The sequence below is a fragment of the Lampris incognitus genome, chromosome 10, assembly GCF_029633865.1.
Source record: "Lampris incognitus isolate fLamInc1 chromosome 10, fLamInc1.hap2, whole genome shotgun sequence".
Lineage (NCBI taxonomy): Eukaryota > Metazoa > Chordata > Actinopteri > Lampriformes > Lampridae > Lampris > Lampris incognitus.
Window position 1 is genome coordinate 59,921,062 of NC_079220.1, and position 21,799 is coordinate 59,942,860.

The window sequence follows — 21,799 nt, forward strand, 5'->3', positions numbered from 1 at the left end:
GTAAACGAAGGGGTGTAGATTAAGAGGGCAGTAATGGTGGTATGTGTTAGACTGAAGGTGGCAGTGTTGTAGTAGAACACTGCCCCAGCTTCTTACAGGCGCACCCAGAGAATTTAGCTGGCTAATGTCTGCGTGTGGCCTCATATTTTATTGGTTTAACATGCTGGATTGCACGCATGTTGGCCATCTCGCTTGGCTCTCAGTGCTTTTGGTGCACCCATATGATTTAAGCAGTTCGGAGAGGGTAGCTCATGATGTGCATTTTACCCCGGACACATGAAAAAGCATAGATTTTCTCCCTCAAAGTGGCCATGCAATGCACCTAATTTTTTCTTGAATTTTTCGTGAAGGCAAACAGCTCTACCATCCTAAACCCATACTAATAAAATTTTCAGCTCAAAAACGTAAAAAACAAAACAAAAAAAGAAATCATGATCCTTTTAAAAGGGATAAAGAAAACGGTGGTCTCCATAATCCTCGGGTGTGCTACAGGGGAAATGCTTGGATGCTGAACTCAGAGCCATTAGTTAGCGGATAATGAAAACTGCTGTCATTCTGTGTTATGGTTAGTGGTTCAAACACTACTACATGATCAGCATAGTCATTCTCAGGTCATTCTTGGTTTGGAAGTCAAGGGAGGGCTCCACATGCTGCTATGTTAATCAGCATGTGGTACGGCCAGAAGCACTTATTCAAGTGGTGAGACAATACAAAGCAATGATAGTCATCAGTGAGCAGTCCATAATTTGTTTGTGTGTTTTTTTTCTAACATATCCTTTCATTTTTACAAATGAAACAGGAAAAGAATCTGGAAATATACTCCATTACTTGGTTGAATCATTAATCATCAATTGATTAATTAAAATTCCTAGAAAAACAAATTCTGTTGTTTCCTAAGTTCAAAGTTACTTTCAACTACAGTACTGTGAAAAAGTATCTGGCCCTTCCCTGATTTCCTTTATTTTTACATATTTGTCACACTGGATGTTTTCAGAGCTTCATACAAAATGTAATATAAGACAAGGAGAACTTGAGTAAACACAAAATACAGTTTTTAAAAGGATCATATCCACTATTGAAGGGGAAAAAAAGTTATCCAACACCCATATGAAAAAGTAATTGGTCCCCTGAAGGTAATAACTGGTTGTGCCACCTTCAGCGGCAACAACTGCAAACAAATGCCTCCTCCTACAATTGGAGATCAGTCTTTCACATTGCTGTGGAAGAGTTTTGGCCTAGTCTACTTTGCAGAATTGCTGTAATTCAGCAACATTGGAGGTTTTTAAGCATGAACTGCTCGTTTAATGTCCTGCCACAGCATCTTGATGGGGTTCAAGTCAGGACTTTGACTAGGCCACTCCAAAACCTTATTTTGTTTCCTTTCAGCCATTTCTTAGGTGGACTTAGTCCTGAGTTTTGGATTATTGTCCTGCAGCATAATCCAATTATGCTTCAGATTACAGACTGATGACCGGACCTTCTCCTTCAGAATTCATGGTTCCTTCAATGATGGCAAGTCTACCAGGCCCTGAGGCAACAAAGCATACCCACACCATCACACTACCACCACCGTGTTTGACTGTTGGTATGATGTTCTTATTGTGAAATGCTGCGTTTGCACAACACCAGTCATAACAGGAACCCATGTCTTCCAAAAAAGTGTGTGTGTTTGTGGAGGGGGGTGATCCATCCATTATCCAAACTGCTTATCCAGTTGGGGTCACGGGATGCTGGAGCCTATTCCAGCAGTCATGGGGCGGCAGTCGGGAGACACCCTGGACAGGCCGCCAGGCCATCACAGGGCCCACACACACACACACACACACACACACACACACAAACTCAGGACAATTTAGTACGGCCGAGTCACCTGACGTACATGTCTTTGGACTGTGGAAGGAAACCCACACAGACACGGGGAGAACATGCAAACTCCACACAGAGGACGACCCGGGACCACCCCCAAGGTTGGACTACCCCGGGGCTCGAACCCAGGACCTTCTTGCTGTGAGGCAACTGTGCTAACCACGATGCCACCATGCTGCCCTCAATCCATATCATTTCTTTAAATGTGTTGCTCACCAACGGGAGCATTGAATACCACCCCACCCCACCCCCAAACTGCTTTAACACCATTCAGTCACAACAAAAAGTTAATTGCCATAGAGGTTATGGCCATTTTGGATCACGGTGACATAAAATCCTGAGGACAGGTCTACGGTGACCGCAGCTCTGCTGATTCACCTGACCTACATGTCTTTGGACTGTGGGAGGAAACCGGAGCCCCCGGAGGAAACCCACACAGACACGGGGAGAACATGCAAACTCCACACAGAGGACGACCCCCAAGGTTGGACTACCCCGGGGCTCGAACCTAGGGCCTTCTTGCTGTGAGGTGACCGCGCTAACCACGGTGCCACCGTGCTGCCGACTAAGTGTGACAAATATGAAAAAATAGAGGAAATTAAGAAGAGGGCAAATACTTTTTCACGGCACTGTGCCCCATGGGTGCTTACACTTTTTTCCCTCTCAGCTCTGTTAAGTAATTCCAATAAATTACTTCTTCCTTTTTATCATTTAAAACAGAGCAACAAAGAACAATATGATTCTACACATCTAATGGGTGACTAGTAACAAATGTGCACAGTAAGATAACCACTCATATTGGACTCTTTAAATTGCAGTAGCGTTTGTTCATCTGTTCTGAACACATCCTACAGGTAAAACGATGCAAAAGTTATAAAATACGTTTGGATGCCATCAATGAATTTGAATATTCTTGTGGATTACAATATTTTTGAAGATCATGGTATTAAACAGTGATTTGATGATATGCAATGTATTGCTTTTGAAAAAGGACCCTCCCAACCCTGCTTTTGAGTATGTCCAAATACCTCAGCCTGGGTCCAAAACATTAACAAAACAAATCTTAAAGGAATGAATTGGTAGTCTACTCAAGTTCTGCTGCTCCGAAATGTAACTTGGTACCAAATATAACAGCTTAAGCAAGGGGTTCTGTTCTCTCTTGCGTACAAGTCAAATAGCCCCACGTTACATCCTGTCCACCCTCTTGTTGCTTCCATGCATGGTGTTTCCAACTCATTCATTCACAAATTCAGCCATGCATTTTATTCGTACAGCACGTGCCGTAGCGTATGTGGAACGATGGTTGACCAGGGTGCTACTAGATTCGCGTTGCACGTGCAGTCTGAAGAAACGTATGACACAAGTTTAATATGTGGCGTACTGTGTGTAGTAGTGCATGGATAGTGAAATGTGAACTGGCCATGTGCTGAAGTGTAGGCTTGTGCCCACATCTTAGAGCCACACAGCAACTCTGTCCTTTCCCGACATGACTTGAGGTATTCGCTCTCCAGCGGCACAAAGCGCCGACACGTGTAAGCGAATACATGTGCGTTATAACGTCATGCTCGTCAACAGCTTTCACTTTCTGCCTTCGCTGTTGGGGCGCGGCTTTATCCCTGCTTGGTATTTGCTGCGAGCAGCGAGTTCACCTAAGTTGACTCGGAGTCCACACACACACACACACACACACACACACACACACACACACACACACACACACACACACACACGGCCTAGTTTTCCCATTTCTATCACACGTATACGAGCAGGGAGAGGCGGTTTCTTCCTGCAGGCTGCCGCTGTGCCAATGCGCAAACAGTCCACGCTGCGGGATAGGTCTCCCGAAACCGAGGCTGGGATAGGTCTCCCCAAACCGAGGCTGGGATAGGTCTCCCCAAACCGAGGCTGTGCTCGAAACGATCATGCGATTGAGAGACGAGCGCGTCATGCGCGCCGTCTCTCTCTCCTCTCCTGTGCTCCGTGCGATCGGTGACTCTGTGCTCCGCAGTCCCTGGGGCGCCTGTACCGCCCGCTCGGCTCACCATGAACGGCTGCCTATAGCCCGGAGAAAGCGAGGGGGCAGAGAGACGGAGAGACAGAGAGACACCCTCCATTGCTCCACACCAACTTCCCAGCGAGGGCGGTAAGTGCGTGTGTCTTTGCGCCGCGTTATGAGGGGACCCTGCCGGGCTCGTCCGGGGCTTCGCCGGCCCAACACGGGACGTCTTATCATCCATCCGGGCTGCAGCGTTGTGGCACCGTGGCTTTTGTGGTGAATACTGAACATTTGCTGACACACAGCACCAACTTTTAGCTGCGGACGGTGTGCGTGTGATGCGGCGTGCGGTCCAGGTGAGCACAGACCAACTTTGCACACGCGCCTCGCTGGGCTTCCTTCCCTCCTTCCTTCCCTCCCTCCTTCCTGCCCGTCCTCCATGCGGCTTTGTTTCACAGCGAGCGCACCACTTGGGTTTAGGGTGTTGTGACTGTCATGAAATACTTGGTACAGTCGTGAAACAATGTGATGACTGTCGAGTTTTCTCGGAGCAGCCCAACCTGCGAGAGAGAGAGAGTTTAACATAAATATGCCTCCCTCCCTTCCCCCCTCCCCCGTACCGCACTGGTTCCGTCTGGCTCGCCCTCAGCTGCTGCGTGTCCTGGGATGACCTGTTGATGTCGGGAAAATGGAGAATAGCGGGGGAGCGATTTCCCCATCCCCCAAATATGTCAACAAGTAACGTCGGGGCCTGGCGGGCAGCAGCAGCAGGGTCCCCTCGCCTCGCCTCGTCGTCCTGTGCTATGTCAAGTCTCCTGCTTTTGTGCGCCGCTGCAGAAACGCTCGACATTGTACAAGCGCGTTTGTACGAGAAGCGGATTTAAGATGTGTGAAGTGTGTTAGCTTAGCCGCTAGCTAGCTCTGTCCTGCTCCGTGGATGGCAGGAGGAGGTGGTTCAACGCTGCAGCGCTGCCAGGGGGGGGAAGACTGACATGCGCACCGGCTCGGCTCACATGGGCGGACTCGCGGAGTTATAACTTGCAGAGTTGTAAGTGGGGCACTGGTGGACAGATAGCCCGTAAACACACCCGCCCTCCACCGGCTACAACCAGCGTTTGCTGCCGTCCTCTGCCGCCTCCCCCGGCCCGTGCCGGCAGTGGAGCACCCCGAGCGGCCGGACGGGCACAAGGCGCGGTGCGGTCACCCCCCCCCCCCCAGCCGCACACCCACCACCGGTGCGGTGAGACCTCGTTATCAATTTGGTTGGATCTTTTGCATCCATTCCGGTCGTACGCTGCCTCGGGAGAGCGTGGTGGTGCTCACACAAGGTATGCATAGGTACACAGTCCTGAACTCTCCTCGCACTTCATTCCTTCTTCGGGTTTTACATGCAATGTACAAATGATGTTTGGGGTCTTCTATGAAGTTCAGCTGATGTTTGGGGTCTTCTATAATGTTCAGCCGATGTTTAGGGTCTTATATAATATTCGGCCGATGTTTAGGGTCTTCTTTAATGGTCAGCTGATGTTTAGGGTCTTTAATGTTCAGCTGATTTTTAGGGTCTTCTATAATGTTCAGCTGATGTTTAGGGTCTTTAATGGTCAGCTGATGTTTAGGGTCTTCTATAATATTCAGCTGATGTTTAGGGTCTTCTTTAATGGTCAGCTGATGTTTAGGGTCTTCTATAATGTTCAGCTGATGTTTAGGGTCTTCTATAATGTTCAGCTGATGTTTAGAGTCTTCTATAATGTTCAGCTGATGTTTAGGGTCTTTAATGGTCAGCTGATGTTTAGGGTCTTCTATAATATTCAGCTGATGTTTAGGGTCTTCTTTAATGTTCAGCCGATGTTTAGGGTCTTCTTTAATGGTCAGCTGATGTTTAGGGTCTTCTTTAATGGTCAGCTGATGTTTAGGGTCTTCTATAATATTCAGCCGATGTTTAGGGTCTTCTATAATATTCAGCTAATGTTTAGGGTCTTCTTTAATGGTCAGCTGATGTTTAGGGTCTTCTATAATGATCAGCTGATGTTTAGGGTCTTCTATAATGGTCAGCTGATGTTTAGGGTTTTCTATGATGTTCAGCTGATGTTTAGGGTCTTCTATAACGTTCAACCGATGTTTAGGGTCTTCTTTAACGGTCAGCCGATGTTTAGGGTCTTCTATAATGTTCAGCCGATGTTTAGGGTCATCTATAATATTAAGCCGATGTTTAGGGTCTTCTTTAATGGTCAGCTGATGTTTAGGGTCTTCTATAATATTCAGCCGATGTTTAGGGTCTTCTATAATATTCAGCTAATCTTTAGGGTCTTTTTTAATGGTCAGCTGATGTTTAGGGTCTCCTATAATGATCAGCTGATGTTTAGGGTCTTCTATAATGGTCAGCTGATGTTTAGGGTCTTCTATAATGGTCAGCTGATGTTTAGGGTCTTCTATAATATTCAGCTGATGTTTAGGGTCTTCTATAATGTTCAGCTGATGTTTAGGGTCTTTAATGGTCAGCTGATGTTTAGGGTCTTCTATAATGTTCAGCCGATGTTTAGGGTCTTCTTTAATGGTCAGCTGATGTTTAGGGTCTTCTTTAATGGTCAGCTGATGTTTAGGGTCTTCTATAATATTCAGCTGATGTTTAGGGTCTTCTTTAATGGTCAGCGGATGTTTAGGGTCTTGTTTAATGGTCAGCTGATGTTTAGTGTCTTCTATAATATTCAGCTGATGTTTAGTGTCTTCTATATGTTCAGCTGATGTTTAGGGTCTTCTTTAATGGTGAGCTGATGTTTAGGGTCTTCTATAATGTTAAGCCGATGTTTAGGGTCTTCTATAATATTCAGCCGATGTTTAGGGTCTTCTTTAATGGTTAGCTGATGTTTAGGGTCTTCTATAATATTCAGCTGATGTTAAGGGTCTTGTTTAATGGTCAGCTGATGTTTAGGGTCTTGTTTAATGGTCAGCTGATGTTTAGGGTCTTCTATAATGTTCAGCTGATGTTTAGGGTTTTCTATAATGGTCAGCTGATGTTTAGGGTCTTCTATAATGTTCAGCTGATGTTTAGGGTCTTCTATAATGTTCAGCTGATGTTTAGGGTTTTCTATAATGTTCAGCCGATGTTTAGAGTCTTCTTCAATGGTCAGCTGATGTTTAGGGTCTTCTATAATGTTCAGCCGATGTTTAGGGTCTTCTATAATATTCAGCTGATTTTTATGGTCTTCTCTGATGTTTAGGGTCGTCTTCTATAATGTTCTGCTGATGTTTAGGGTCGTCTTCTGTAATGTTCAGCCGATGTTTAGGGTCTTGTTTAATGGTCAGCTGATGTTTAGTGTCTTCTATAATATTCAGCTGATTTTTATGGTCTTCTGTAATTTTCAGCTGATGTTTAGGGTCGTCTTCTATAATATTCAGCTGATGTTTAGGGTCGTCTTCTATAATGTTCAGCCGATGTTTAGGGTCTTTAACGGCCAGCTGATGTTTAGTGTCTTCTATAATGTTCAGCTGATTTTTAGGGTCGTCTTCTGTAATGTTCAGCCGATGTTTAGGGTCTTGTTTAATGGTCAGCTGATATTTAGTGTCTTCTATAATATTCAGCTGATTTTTATGGTCTTCTGTAATGTTATGCTGATGTTTAGGGTCGTCTTCTATAATATTCAGCTGATGTTTAGGGTCGTCTTCTCTAATGTTCAGCCGATGTTTAGGGTCTTGTTTAATGGTCAGCTGATGTTTAGTGTCTTCTATAATATTCAGCTGATGTTTAGGGTCTTCTATAATATTCAGCTGATTTTTAGGGTCTTCTATATATTCAGCTGATGTTTAGGGTCTTCTATAATGGTCAGCTGATGTTTAGGGTCTTCTATAATATTCAGCTGATGTTTAGGGTCTTCTATAATGTTCAGCTGATGTTTAGGGTCTTCTTTAATGGTCAGCTGATGTTTAGGGTCTTTAATGGTCAGCTGATGTTTAGGGTCTTCTATAATATTCAGCTGATGTTTAGGGTCTTCTATAATGGTCAGCTGATGTTGAGGGTCTTCTATAATGTTCAGCTGATGTTTAGGGTTTTCTATAATGTTCAGCTGATGTTTAGAGTCTTCTATAATGTTCAGCCGATGTTTAGGGTCTTCTTTAATGGTCAGCTGATGTTTAGGGTCTTCTATGATGTTCAGCTGATGTTTAGGGTCTTCTATAATATTCAGCTGATTTTTAGGGTCTTCTATAATGGTCAGCTGATGTTTAGGGTCTTCTATAATATTCAGCTGATGTTTAGGGTCTTCTATAATGGTCAGCTGATGTTTAGGGTCTTCTATAATATTCAGCTGATTTGTAGGGTCTTCTTTAATGGTCAGCTGATGTTTAGGGTCTTCTTTAATGGTCAGCTGATGTTTAGGGTCTTCTATAATATTCAGCTGATGTTTAGGGTCTTCTATAATGGTCAGCTGATGTTTAGGGTCTTCTATAATGGTCAGCTGTTGTTTAGGGTCTTCTATAATATCCAGCTGATGTTTAGGGTCTTCTATAATGTTCAGCCGATGTTTAGGGTCTTCTTTAATGGTAGCTGATGTTTAGGGTCTTCTTTAATGGTCAGCTGATGTTTGGGGTCTTTAATGGTCAGCTGATGTTTAGGGTCTTCTATAATATTTAGCTGATGTTTAGGGTCTTCTATAATGGTCAGCTGATGTTTATGGTCTTCTATAATGTTCAGCTGATGTTTAGGGTTTTCTATAATGTTCAGCTGATGTTTAGGGTCTTCTTTAATGGTCAGCTGATGTTTAGGGTCTTCTATAATGTTCAGCCGATGTTTAGGGTCTTCTATAATATTCAGCTGATTTTTATGGTCTTCTGTAATGTTCAGCTGATGTTTAGGGTCGTCTTCTATAATGTTCAGCTGATGTTTAGGGTCTTCTATAATATTCAGCTGATGTTTAGGGTCTTCTATAATATTCAGCTGATGTTTAGGGTCTTTAATGGTCAGCTGATGTTTAGGGTCTTCTATAATGTTCAGCTGATGTTAAGGGTTTTCTATAATGTTCAGCTGATGTTTAGGGTCTTCTATAATGTTCAGCCGATGTTTAGGGTCTTCTATAATGTTCAGCTGATGTTTAGGGTCTTCTATAATATTCAGCTGATTTTTAGGATTTTCTGTAATGTTCAGCTGATGTTTAGGGTCGTCTTCTATAATGTTCACCTGATGTTTAGGGTCTTCTATAATATTCAGCTGATGTTTAGGGTCTTCTATAATGTTCAGCTGATTTTTATGGTCGTCTATAATATGCAGCTGATGTTTATGGTCTTCTATAATGTTCATATGATGTTTAGGGTCTTCTATAATGTTCAGCTGATGTTAATGTCTTCTATAATGTTCAGCTGATGTTTAGGGTCTTCTATAAGGTTCAGTTGATGTTAATGTCTTCTATAATATGCAGCTGATGTTTATGGTCTTCTAAAATGTTCAGCTGATGTTTAGGGTCTTCTGTAATGTTCAGCTGATGTTTAGGGTGTTCTATAATATTCAGCTGATGTTTAGGGTGTTCTATAATATTCAGCTGATGTTTATGGTCTTCTATAATATGCAGCTGATGTTTATGGTCTTCTATAATGTTCAGCTGATGTTTAGGGTCTTCTTCTGTAATGTTCAGCTGATATTTAGGGTCTTCTTCTACAATGAATATCCACGCATGAGCTCATCCTTTGTATGCCTGGTTTAACAGAAATACAGAGCTAACCACATAGCAGGCATGGGCAAATGTGAACCAGGAAATGCCTATAGAATGATTCTGTGTCAACTTGACCATTGTCTCTCAAACAATAAACCACTTCGCTGTGTGAACCACTCTATAGCCAATGCTGTTGTGCAAAGTGGGCTGGACAAACTGAAAAATGTAATTGGATCTCATGTAAATTTTGAATGTATTGTCAGAAGAAATGATAATCTTGTAAATGCTGGCAAAACATCCAGATTTCATATTTAAACATTAGGACTTGAAGTGCATTTTAAGCTTGTTTGACCTACATGATTAAAAATCTATCATAATAGTAATGCATTTTATTTGTGGACGCCTTAGAGAACATAGTTAAAAACAAGCAGCACTGTATCAGACAGCATAAAGTCAAACAAAGCAGGCTAGGCTGACTTTGCTGGGTGGTTTGAGATCTGAGTCGTGGGGTGAGCTAGGGTGAACTCCTATCACGCTGACGTGCTCTAACCTATATATTTATGGAAATAAAGACCTGAGATGATCCCTCTCCGCTTCAGGAACAACCCCTCTGCAGGCCCCACTGCACTGCCTTGCGCGCACACACACACACACACACACACACACACACACACACACACACACACACACACACACACACACACACACACAGAGTCACATTCTCTTCCCCTCACAGCAAACTGTGCAAACACACTCTGCTCAGCCCTGTGTGTCTCTGCATGCACACATGTGTGCACACGCAGGATGCTTGCCAAACTGTAAACAAGCAGTATTGTCTGATGTGTGTGTGTGTGTGAGAGAATCAGTGTGCCTTTTGTGGGTTTGTTTGAGTTTGTGTGTGCGCATCTGTGTTTTAGTATGAGGGAGAGGGAGCTTGAGAGAGGCAGAGACAAAGAGAGCATTTCTCTTTACCCCAGAGCTTGGCTGAGTCCCAAATGAAAGGCTTTGGATATGATGGGGCGACTGAGGCGACTCACTGCAGCCTTCACCAGTTACTCAGACTAAAGTTGGTTGTATGCCTCGCACAGGGTGGGTTTTAATCATTCTAATACACAACATTCTCACAGTATCAACAAATATCATGTGTGTGTCTGTGTGTGTTTATTTGTGTGCATGTTTGCATCACATAGTGTTACGAATCCTCTTGCCTAATTGGGGTGGAGATGTACGTATATCTTCCCCAGTGTTGTGTTTATGTATTGTATGTACAAACACTAAAAGCCAGACATGGCTTTACTTGGTGTATAGTGCTATTGCCTTTCGGTACTGAGCAGTGTCCCCATCACGGTCTTCTCTCATCATTTACTAGTTGCTACAGTATCTTGTAGAGCCTGGGACGGGGGCATCTACAATCTTCCTGTAGGTTGCATCCAGTGTAGTCTTGCAGAGGGCATGTGGAAAGAGGGTATGTTTGCCTTTAACTGTTTGCGTGACTTGAAAGATACATGCTAGTCATTGCTTGTTTAGGGCACTCATTTTTGCATGTTGAATAACAGAATTTGACCCCAGTTATCTAAGGCCACTGGATTTTACAGCCCAGAGAAAATCAACAGGCTTTTACTGAACCTGCTTTTATGGCTTCAGGAGAGTAGGATGAAGAGAGTGTAGATGATGTCTTGGAAGCTCTGTACTGAAGAAGATGCGTGTATGGTTTATGCTGAAGAAGATAGGTGTATGATTTATACTGAAGATGGGTGTATGGTTTATGCTGAAGAAGATGGGTCTGTGGTTTATACTGAAGAAGATGGGTGTATGGTTTATACTGAAGAAGATGGGTGTATGGTTTATACTGAAGAAGATGGGTCTATGGTTTATACTGAAGAAGATGGGTGTATGGTTTATACTGAAGAAGATGGGTGTATGGTTTATACTGAAGAAGGTGGGTGTGTGGTTTATACAGAAGAAGATGGGTGTATGGGTTATGCTGGAGAAGATGGGTGTATGGGTTATGCTGGAGAAGATGGGTAAATGGTTTATACTGACGAAGATGGGTGTATGGTTTATGCTGAAGAAGATGGGTGTATGGTTTTTACTGAAGAAGATGAGTGTATGGGTTATGCTGAAGAAGATGGGTGTATGGTTTATGCTAAAGAAGATGGGTGTATGGTTTTACTGAAGACGATGGGTGTATTGTTTATACTGAAGAAGATGGGTGTATGGTTTTACTGAAGAAGATGGGTGTATGGTTTTACTGAAGAAGATGGGTGTATGGTTTATGCTGAAGAAGATGGGTGTATGGTTTATACTGAAGAAGATGGGTGTATGGGTTATGCTGAAGAAGATGGGTGTATGGTTTATACTGAAGAAGATGGGTGTATGGTTTATACTGAAGAAGATGGGTGTATCGTTTATGCTGAAGAAGATGGGTGGATGGGTTATGCTGAAGAAGATGGGTGGATGATTTTGCTGAAGAAGATGGGTGGATGGTTTTGCTGAAGAAGATGGGTGTATGGGTTATGCTGAAGAAGATGGGTGTATGGGTTATGCTGAAGAAGATGCGTGTATGGGTTATGCTGAAGAAGATGGGTGGATGGTTTATGCTAAAGAAGATGGGTGGATGGTTTATGCTGAAGAAGATGGGTGTATGGTTTATACTGAAGAAGATGGGTGTATGGGTAATGCTTAAGAAGATGGGTGTATGGTTTATGCTGAAGAAGATGGGTGTATGGTTTTGTTGAAGATGGGTGTATGGTTTTGTTGAAGAAGATGGGTGTATGGGTTATACTGAAGAAGATGGGTGTATGGGTTATGCTGGAGAAGATGGGTAAATGGTTTATACTGAAGAAGATATGTGTATGGTTTATGCTGAAGAAGATGGGTGTATGGTTTATACTGAAGAAGATGGTTTTATGCTTTATACTGAAGAAGATGGGTGTATGGTTTATACTGAAGAAGATGGGTGTATGGGTTATGTTGAAGAAGATAGGTGTATCGTTTATACTGAAGAAGATGGGTGTATCGTTTTTCTGAAGAAGATGGTTTTATGCTTTATACTGAAGAAGATGGGTGTATGGTTTATACTGAAGAAGATGGGTGTATGGGTTATGCTGAAGAAGATAGGTGTATCGTTTATACTGAAGAAGATGGGTGTATCGTTTTTCTGAAGAAGATGGTTTTATGCTTTATACTGAAGAAGGTGGGTGTATGGCTTATGCTGAAGAAGATGGGTGTATGGCTTATGCTGAAGAAGATGGGTGTATGGTTTATACTGAAGAAGATGGTTTTATGCTTTATACTGAAGAAGATGGGTGTATGGTTTATACTGAAGAAGATGGGTGTATGGGTTATGCTTAAGAAGATGGGTGTATGGGTTATGCTTAAGAAGATGGGTGTATGGTTTATGCTGAAGAAGATGGGTGTATGGTTTTGTTGAAGAAGATGGGTGTATGGTTTTACTGAAGAAGATGGGTGTATGGGTTATGCTGAAGAAGATACGTGTATCGTTTATACTGAAGAAGATGGGTGTATGGGTTAAGCTGGAGAAGATGGGAAATGGTTTATACTGAAGAAGATATGTGTATGGTTTTGTTGAAGAAGATGGGTGTATGGGTTATACTGAAGAAGATGGGTGTATGGGTTATGCTGAAGAAGATAGGTGTATCGTTTATACTGAAGAAGATGGGTGTATCGTTTTTCTGAAGAAGATGGTTTTATGCTTTATACTGAAGAAGGTGGGTGTATGGCTTATGCTGAAGAAGATGGGTGTATGGCTTATGCTGAAGAAGATGGGTGTATGGGTTATGCTGAAGAAGATAGGTGTATCGTTTATACTGAAGAATATGGGTGTATCGTTTATCTGAAGAAGATGGTTTTATGCTTTATACTGAAGAAGGTGGGTGTATGGCTTATGCTGAAGAAGATGGGTGTATGGTTTATACTGAAGAAGATGGGTGTATGGGTTATGCTGAAGAAGATAGGTGTATCATTTATACTGAAGAAGATGGGTGTATCGTTTTTCTGAAGAAGATGGTTTTATGCTTTATACTGAAGAAGGTGGGTGTATGGCTTATGCTGAAGAAGATGGGTGTATGGCTTATGCTGAAGAAGATGGGTGTATGGTTTTGCTGAAGAAGATGGGTGTATGGTTTATACTGAAGAAGATGGGTGTATGGGTTATGCTGAAGAAGATAGGTGTATGTTTTATGCTGAAGAAGATGGGTGTATGGTTTTACTGAAGAAGATAGGTGTATGTTTTATGCTGAAGAAGATGAGTGTATGATTTGTGCTGAAGAAGATGGGTGTATGGTACAAGGTCTATGCATATGAGATACAGACTCAATTTGTTATTGAGTTAGTTGAATATACTGTGATACACATCGTTTTCTCTGTCTCGCAGACACACACTACACATAAACATCCTTGTAAATTAAGCACACACCCACACCCACTCACACGCACACACCCAAACACACACGCACTCTCTTTCTTTCCTTTTATGGTAATTTCCTCACATACTGAACAAGTTGCATTCCGTCATTACATGCACACTGATGCACACATCACATACACTAACACACACATTTTACACACACACACACACACATACACACACACGCACACACACACACAAGATCTGTGTATATCTGTCTCAAATACATTCACACATAGATACAAGTGCTGTACACACATCCACACATTCACATGCATGCATGTACAAGAGGACAATACACACTATGTCGTCCATACACACAAGAGCCATCCTCACTGACATACATGCACAACGACATACCATAATGAAGGACTTTGTTTCTGAGGGTTAAATGGAAACCTTGCATTACACAGAATAGATTTCAAGACGTGTTCTCTCGGAAATGGTCAGAGAAGGTGAAAGAATGTGAACGAGGATTGTTGGAAATGTATTTCAATATAGTTGGCCTCAGAAACTGCTCTGGGAATGTCTTCTGATCAACCCCTGGTGCGCACCCCAAACTCTGTCAGCTTTTTAAGTTTGGTTTTGTATTATTTTGAGAAACTAACTTAGTAATTGAATATTTTCACTAAAGCTTGACTAAAATCTATATCTTGTGTTTGCTTGTTCTACAGTTACCACAACTCACAAACAACCCATTTTCTTCTACAGTACAAAACATTGTTACAAATGCAATGCAAAGTCTTTAACCAGTGGAACGTTTTGACAGTGGAGATCGTCCTCTCTACCCTCGAGGGGCTGGGTGTCACAGGCTCTGCACTCTCAATGTTTGCAACCTACCTGATGGGTCGCTCCTACCGGGTGACGTGGAGGGGATCTGTGTCAGAGCCTCACAGACTGACTACAGGCGTTCCACAGGGTTCGGTTCTGGGTCCTCTCCTTTTCTCCCAGTACACGACATCCCTGGGTTCTGTTATTCGCTCGCATGGCTTCTGTTACCATTGTTATGCCGATGACACCCAGCTGATCTTGTCCTTTCCTCCCTCTGACACACAAGTAGAGACACGCATTGCGGCGTGCTTGACTGACATCTCGGAGTGGATGGCGACACACCACCTGAAGCTCAATGTGGACAGGACAGAGCTGATGTTCCTCTCGGGGAAAGGTTGCCCGCACCGAGACCTGGCCATCACCATTGACAACACTGTGGTGATGCCAACTCAGACTGTGAGGAATCTGGGTGTGATCCTGGATGACCAACTGTCATTTGCTGAAAACGTTGCATCAGTTGCTCGCTCCTGCATATTTCTCCTCTATAACATCAGGAGGATTCGCCCATTCCTCACCAACAAGATGGCACAGGTGCTCATCCAGGCTCTGGTCATCTCCCGGCTGGACTACGGCAACTCCCTCCTTGCTGGCACCCCGGCGTCGGCCATCAGACCTCTGGAGCTTGTTCAGAAAGCTGAAGCTCTTCTGGTGTTCAACCGACCAAAGTTCTCCCACACAACTCCCCTTCTCATGTCCCTACACTGGCTCCCAATAGCTGCTCGCATCCAGTTTAAGACTCTGGTGCTAGCCTACAGGGCAGTGAAAGGATCAGCTCCTTCCTATCTCCAGGCCATGGTCAAGCCCTGACCCCCGCCCGACCACTTCGCTCTGCTGCCTCGGGACGCATGGTTGCCCTGTCGCTCAGAGGTCCCTGCTGCTGATCGACCCGGTCACGGCTCTTTTCTATCCTGGCCCCACAGTGGTGGAATGAACTCCCCACTGATGTCAGGACAGCGGAGTCGCTGACCATCTTTCAGCGCAGGTTGAAAACTCACCTCTTTAAGAACTACTACCCTGTTACCTGTTCTTAGCACTTATTGTATTCACTCATTTCCAAAAAAAAACAAAATCTTTCTTGCACTTTTACTTTAGCGCTGGTTTTGCTCTTAGGTGCTTGTTTAGATGCACTTATGACCTCTGATGACTAGCAGTTCTCCTGATTTCCTACGATAAATGCATTTATTGTAAGTTGCTTTGGATAAAAGCGTCGGCTAAATGACCGTAATGTAATGTTTTTACAGTGGAGACGTTGTTTTGTGGGGCCAGATTTATTAGATGTGTAAAGGGGTTTTGACAGTGAAAACGGTGTTTTGTGGGGTCAAATGTATTGGACATGTAAAGGGTTTTTTTCAGTGGAGACGGTGTTTTCTGGGGTCAGATGTATTGGACATGTAAAGGGGTTTTGACAGTGCAGACATTGTTTTGTGGTGTCAGATGTATTGGGCATATAAAGGGTTTTTTACAGTAGAGACATTGTTTTGTGGGGTCAGATGTATTGGACATGTAAAGAGGTTTTGACAGTGGAGACCGTGTTTTGTCGGTCAGATGTATTGCAAATATAAAGTGGTTTTGACAGTGGAGACCGTGTTTTGTCGGTCAGATGTATTGGACATGTAAAGGGGTTTTGACAGTGGAGACGGTGTTTTGTGGGGTCAGATGTATTGGACATGTAAAGGGGTTTTGACAGTGGAGACGGTGTTTCGTGGGGTCAGATGTATTGGACATGTAAAGGGGTTTTGATAGTGGAGACGGTGTTTTGTGGGTCAGATGTATTGGACATGTAAAGGGGTTTTGACAGTGAAGACGGTGTTTTGTGGGTCAGATGTATTGGACATGTAAAGGGGTTTTGACAGTGGAGACGGTGTTTTGTGGGGTCAGATGTATTGGACATGTAAAGAGGTTTTGACAGTGGAGACGGTGTTTCGTGTGGTCAGATGTATTGGACATGTAAAGGGGTTTTGATAGTGGAGACGGTGTTTTGTGGGTCAGATGTATTGGATATGTAAAGAGGTTTTGACAGTGGAGACGGTGTTTTGTGTGGGTCAGTTGTATTGGACATGTAAAGGGGTTTTGACAGTGGAGACGGTGTTTTGTGGGTCAGATGTATTGGACACGGAAAGGGGTTTTGACAGTGGAGATGGTGTTTTGTGGGGTCAGATATATTGGACATGTAAAGGGTTTTTTACAGTGGAGATGGTGTTTTGTGGGTCTGATGTATTGGACATGTAAAGGGGTTTTTTACAGTGGAGACGGTGTTTTGTGGGTCAGATGTATTGGACGTGTAAAGAGGTTTTTACAGTTTAGACGGTGTTTTGTGGGGTCAGATGTATTGGACATGTAAAGGGGTTTTGACAGTGGAGACATTGTTTTGTGGGGTCAAATGTATTGGACATGTAAAGGGGGTTTGACGGTGGAGACGTTTTTTTTTTTAGGTCAGATATATTGGACATATAAAGAGGTTTTTACACTAGAGAGGTTGTTTTGTGTGGACATTTGTTTTGTGGGGTCAGATATATTGGACATGTAAAGAGGTTTTTACTGTGGAGACGTTGTTTTGTGGGGTCAGATGTATTGGACATGTAAAAGGGTTTTCACAGTGGAGACGGTTGTTTTGTTGGGTCAGATGTATTGGACATGTAAAGAAGTTTTTACTGTGGAGACGTTGTTTTGTGGGGTCAGATGTATTGGACATGTAAAAGGGTTTTCACAGTGGAGACGGTTGTTTTGTTGGGTCATATGTATAGGACATGTAAAGATGTTATTACAGTGGAAACGGTGTTTTATGGGGTCAGATATATTGGACATGTAAAGGGGTTTTGACAATTGAGACTGTGTTTTGTGGGGTCAGATGTATTGGACATGTAAAGGGGTTTTTACAGTGGAGACGGTGTTTTGTGGGGTCAGATGTATTGGACATGTAAAGAGGTTTTCACAGTGAAGACGTTTTGTAGGGTCACATGTATTGGACATGTAAAGAGGTTTTCACAGTGGAGACGTTTTATGGGGTCAGATGTATTGGACATGTAAAGGGTTTTTTACAGTAGAGACATTGTTTTGTGGGGTCAGATGTATTGGACATGTAAAGGGGTTTTGACAGTGGAGACGGTGTTTTGTGGGTCCGATGTATTGGACATGTAAAGAGGTTTTGACAGTGGAGACGGTGTTTTGTGGGTCAGATGTATTGGACATGTAAAGGGCTTTTGACAGTGGAGACGGTGTTTTGTGGGTCAGATGTATTGGACATGTAAAGGGGTTTTGACAGTGGAGACGGTGTTTTGTGGGTCAGATGTATTGGATATGTAAAGGGGTTTTGACAGTGGAGACGGTGTTTTGTGGGGTCAGATGTATTGGACATGTAAAGAGGTTTTCACAGTGAAGACGTTTTGTAGGGTCACATGTATTGGACATGTAAAGAGGTTTTCACAGTGGAGACGTTTTGTGGGGTCAGATGTATTGTACATGTAAAGGGTTTTTTACAGTAGAGACATTGTTTTGTGGGGTCAGATGTATTGGACATGTAAAGGGGTTTTGACAGTGGAGACGGTGTTTTGTGGGTCCGATGTATTGGACATGTAAAGGGGTTTTGACATTGGACATGGTGTTTTGTGGGTCAGATGTATTGGACATGTAAAGGGCTTTTGACAGTGGAGACGGTGTTTTGTGGGTCAGATGTATTGGACATGTAAAGGGGTTTTGACAGTGGAGACGGTGTTTTGTGGGTCAGATGTATTGGACATGTAAAGGGGTTTTGACAGTGGAGACGGTGTTTTGTGGGTCAGATGTATTGGACATGTAAAGGGGTTTTGACAGTGGAGATGGTGTTTCGTGGGTCAGATGTATTGGACATGTCAAGAGGTTTTGACAGTGAAGACGGTGTTTTGTGGGTCAGATGTATTGGACATGTAAAGAGGTTTTGACAGTGGAGACGGTGTTTCGTGTGGTCAGATGTATTGGACATGTAAAGGGGTTTTGATAGTGGAGACGGTGTTTTGTGGGTCAGATGTATTGGATATGTAAAGAGGTTTTGACAGTGGAGACGGTGTTTTGTGTGGGTCAGTTGTATTGGACATGTAAAGGGGTTTTGACAGTGGAGACGGTGTTTTGTGGGTCAGATGTATTGGACACGGAAAGGGGTTTTGACAGTGGAGATGGTGTTTTGTGGGGTCAGATATATTGGACATGTAAAGGGTTTTTTACAGTGGAGATGGTGTTTTGTGGGTCTGATGTATTGGACATGTAAAGGGGTTTTTTACAGTGGAGACGGTGTTTTGTGGGTCAGATGTATTGGACGTGTAAAGAGGTTTTTACAGTTTAGACGGTGTTTTGTGGGGTCAGATGTATTGGACATGTAAAGGGGTTTTGACAGTGGAGACATTGTTTTGTGGGGTCAAATGTATTGGACATGTAAAGGGGGTTTGACGGTGGAGACATTGTTTTGTGGGGTCAAATGTATTGGACATGTAAAGGGGGTTTGACGGTGGAGACGTTTTTTTTTTTTAGGTCAGATATATTGGACATATAAAGAGGTTTTTACACTAGAGAGGTTGTTTTGTGTGGACATTTGTTTTGTGGGGTCAGATATATTGGACATGTAAAGAGGTTTTTACTGTGGAGACGTTGTTTTGTGGGGTCAGATGTATTGGACATGTAAAAGGGTTTTCACAGTGGAGACGGTTGTTTTGTTGGGTCAGATGTATTGGACATGTAAAGAAGTTTTTACTGTGGAGACGTTGTTTTGTGGGGTCAGATGTATTGGACATGTAAAAGGGTTTTCACAGTGGAGACGGTTGTTTTGTTGGGTCATATGTATAGGACATGTAAAGATGTTATTACAGTGGAAACGGTGTTTTATGGGGTCAGATATATTGGACATGTAAAGGGGTTTTGACAATTGAGACTGTGTTTTGTGGGGTCAGATGTATTGGACATGTAAAGGGGTTTTTACAGTGGAGACGGTGTTTTGTGGGGTCAGATGTATTGGACATGTAAAGAGGTTTTCACAGTGAAGACGTTTTGTAGGGTCACATGTATTGGACATGTAAAGAGGTTTTCACAGTGGAGACGTTTTATGGGGTCAGATGTATTGGACATGTAAAGGGTTTTTTACAGTAGAGACATTGTTTTGTGGGGTCAGATGTATTGGACATGTAAAGGGGTTTTGACAGTGGAGACGGTGTTTTGTGGGTCCGATGTATTGGACATGTAAAGAGGTTTTGACAGTGGAGACGGTGTTTTGTGGGTCAGATGTATTGGACATGTAAAGGGCTTTTGACAGTGGAGACGGTGTTTTGTGGGTCAGATGTATTGGACATGTAAAGGGGTTTTGACAGTGGAGACGGTGTTTTGTGGGTCAGATGTATTGGATATGTAAAGGGGTTTTGACAGTGGAGACGGTGTTTTGTGGGGTCAGATGTATTGGACATGTAAAGAGGTTTTCACAGTGAAGACGTTTTGTAGGGTCACATGTATTGGACATGTAAAGAGGTTTTCACAGTGGAGACGTTTTGTGGGGTCAGATGTATTGTACATGTAAAGGGTTTTTTACAGTAGAGACATTGTTTTGTGGGGTCAGATGTATTGGACATGTAAAGGGGTTTTGACAGTGGAGACGGTGTTTTGTGGGTCCGATGTATTGGACATGTAAAGGGGTTTTGACATTGGACATGGTGTTTTGTGGGTCAGATGTATTGGACATGTAAAGGGCTTTTGACAGTGGAGACGGTGTTTTGTGGGTCAGATGTATTGGACATGTAAAGGGGTTTTGACAGTGGAGACGGTGTTTTGTGGGTCAGATGTATTGGACATGTAAAGGGGTTTTGACAGTGGAGACGGTGTTTTGTGGGTCAGATGTATTGGACATGTAAAGGGGTTTTGACAGTGGAGACGGTGTTTTGTGGGTCAGATGTATTGGACATGTAAAGGGGTTTTGACAGTGGAGACGGTGTTTTGTGGGGTCAGATGTATTGGACATGTAAAGGGGTTTTGACAGTGGAGATGGTGTTTCGTGGGTCAGATGTATTGGACATGTCAAGAGGTTTTGACAGTGGAGACGGTGTTTTGTGGGGTCAGATGTATTGGACATGTAAATGGGTTTTGACAGTGGAAACTGTTTCGTGGGTCAGATGTATTGCACATGTAAAGAGGTTTTGACAGTGGAGATGGTGTTTTGTGGGTCAGATGTATTGGACATGTAAAGGGGTTTTGACAGTGGAAACGTTTTGTGTGGACCTTTGTTTTGTGGGGTCAGACATATTGGACATGTAAAAGGGTTTTGACAGTGGAGACGGTGTTTTGTGGGGTCAGACGTATCGGACATGTAAAGATGTTTTTACAGTGCAGACAGTGTTTTATGGGGTCAAATGTATTGGACATGTAAAGGGGGTTTGACGGTGGAGACGTTTTTTTTTTAGGTCAGATATATTGGACATATAAAGAGGTTTTTACACTAGAGAGGTTGTTTTGTGTGGACATTTGTTTTGTGGGGTCAGATATATTGGACATGTAAAGAGGTTTTTAAAGTGGAGACGATGTTTTGTTGGGTCAGATGTATTGGACATGTAAAGAAGTTTTTACAGTGGAGACGTTTTGTGGGGTCAGATGTATTGGACATGTAAAAGGGTTTTCACAGTGGAGACGGTTGTTTTGTTGGGTCATATGTATAGGACATGTAAAGATGTTATTACAGTGGAAACGGTGTTTTATGGGGTCAGATATATTGGACATGTATAGAGGTTTTGACAATTGAGACTGTGTTTTGTGGGGTCAATGTATTGGACATGTAAAGGGGTTTTGACAGTGGAGACGGTGTTTTGTGAGGTCAGATGTATTGGACATGTAAAGAGGTTTTTAAAGTTGAGACGATGTTTTGTTGGGTCAGATGTATTGGACATGTAAAGAGGTGTTTACTGTAGAGACATTGTTTTGTGGGGCCAGATGGTTTGTGGCGTCAGATGTATTGGAAATGTAAAGACGTTTTTTACAGTGGTGATGGTTTTTTGCAAGGTCAAATGTATTGGATATGTAAATGGGTTTTTACAG

General features: G+C 43.0%; 1 protein-coding gene across 1 annotated transcript in view; it reads left to right on the forward strand.

Annotated features, from left to right (window-relative positions):
• Positions 1 to 3,952: 3,952 nt before the first annotated feature.
• The window catches only part of LOC130119949 (nucleus accumbens-associated protein 1), a 102,315-nt gene continuing 84,468 nt past the window's right edge, over positions 3,953 to 21,799 (forward strand). The window contains exon 1 of the mRNA XM_056288553.1: positions 3,953 to 4,009. The gene's annotated coding sequence lies outside the window, so the exon portion shown is untranslated. The remainder of the gene's footprint in view (positions 4,010 to 21,799) is intronic.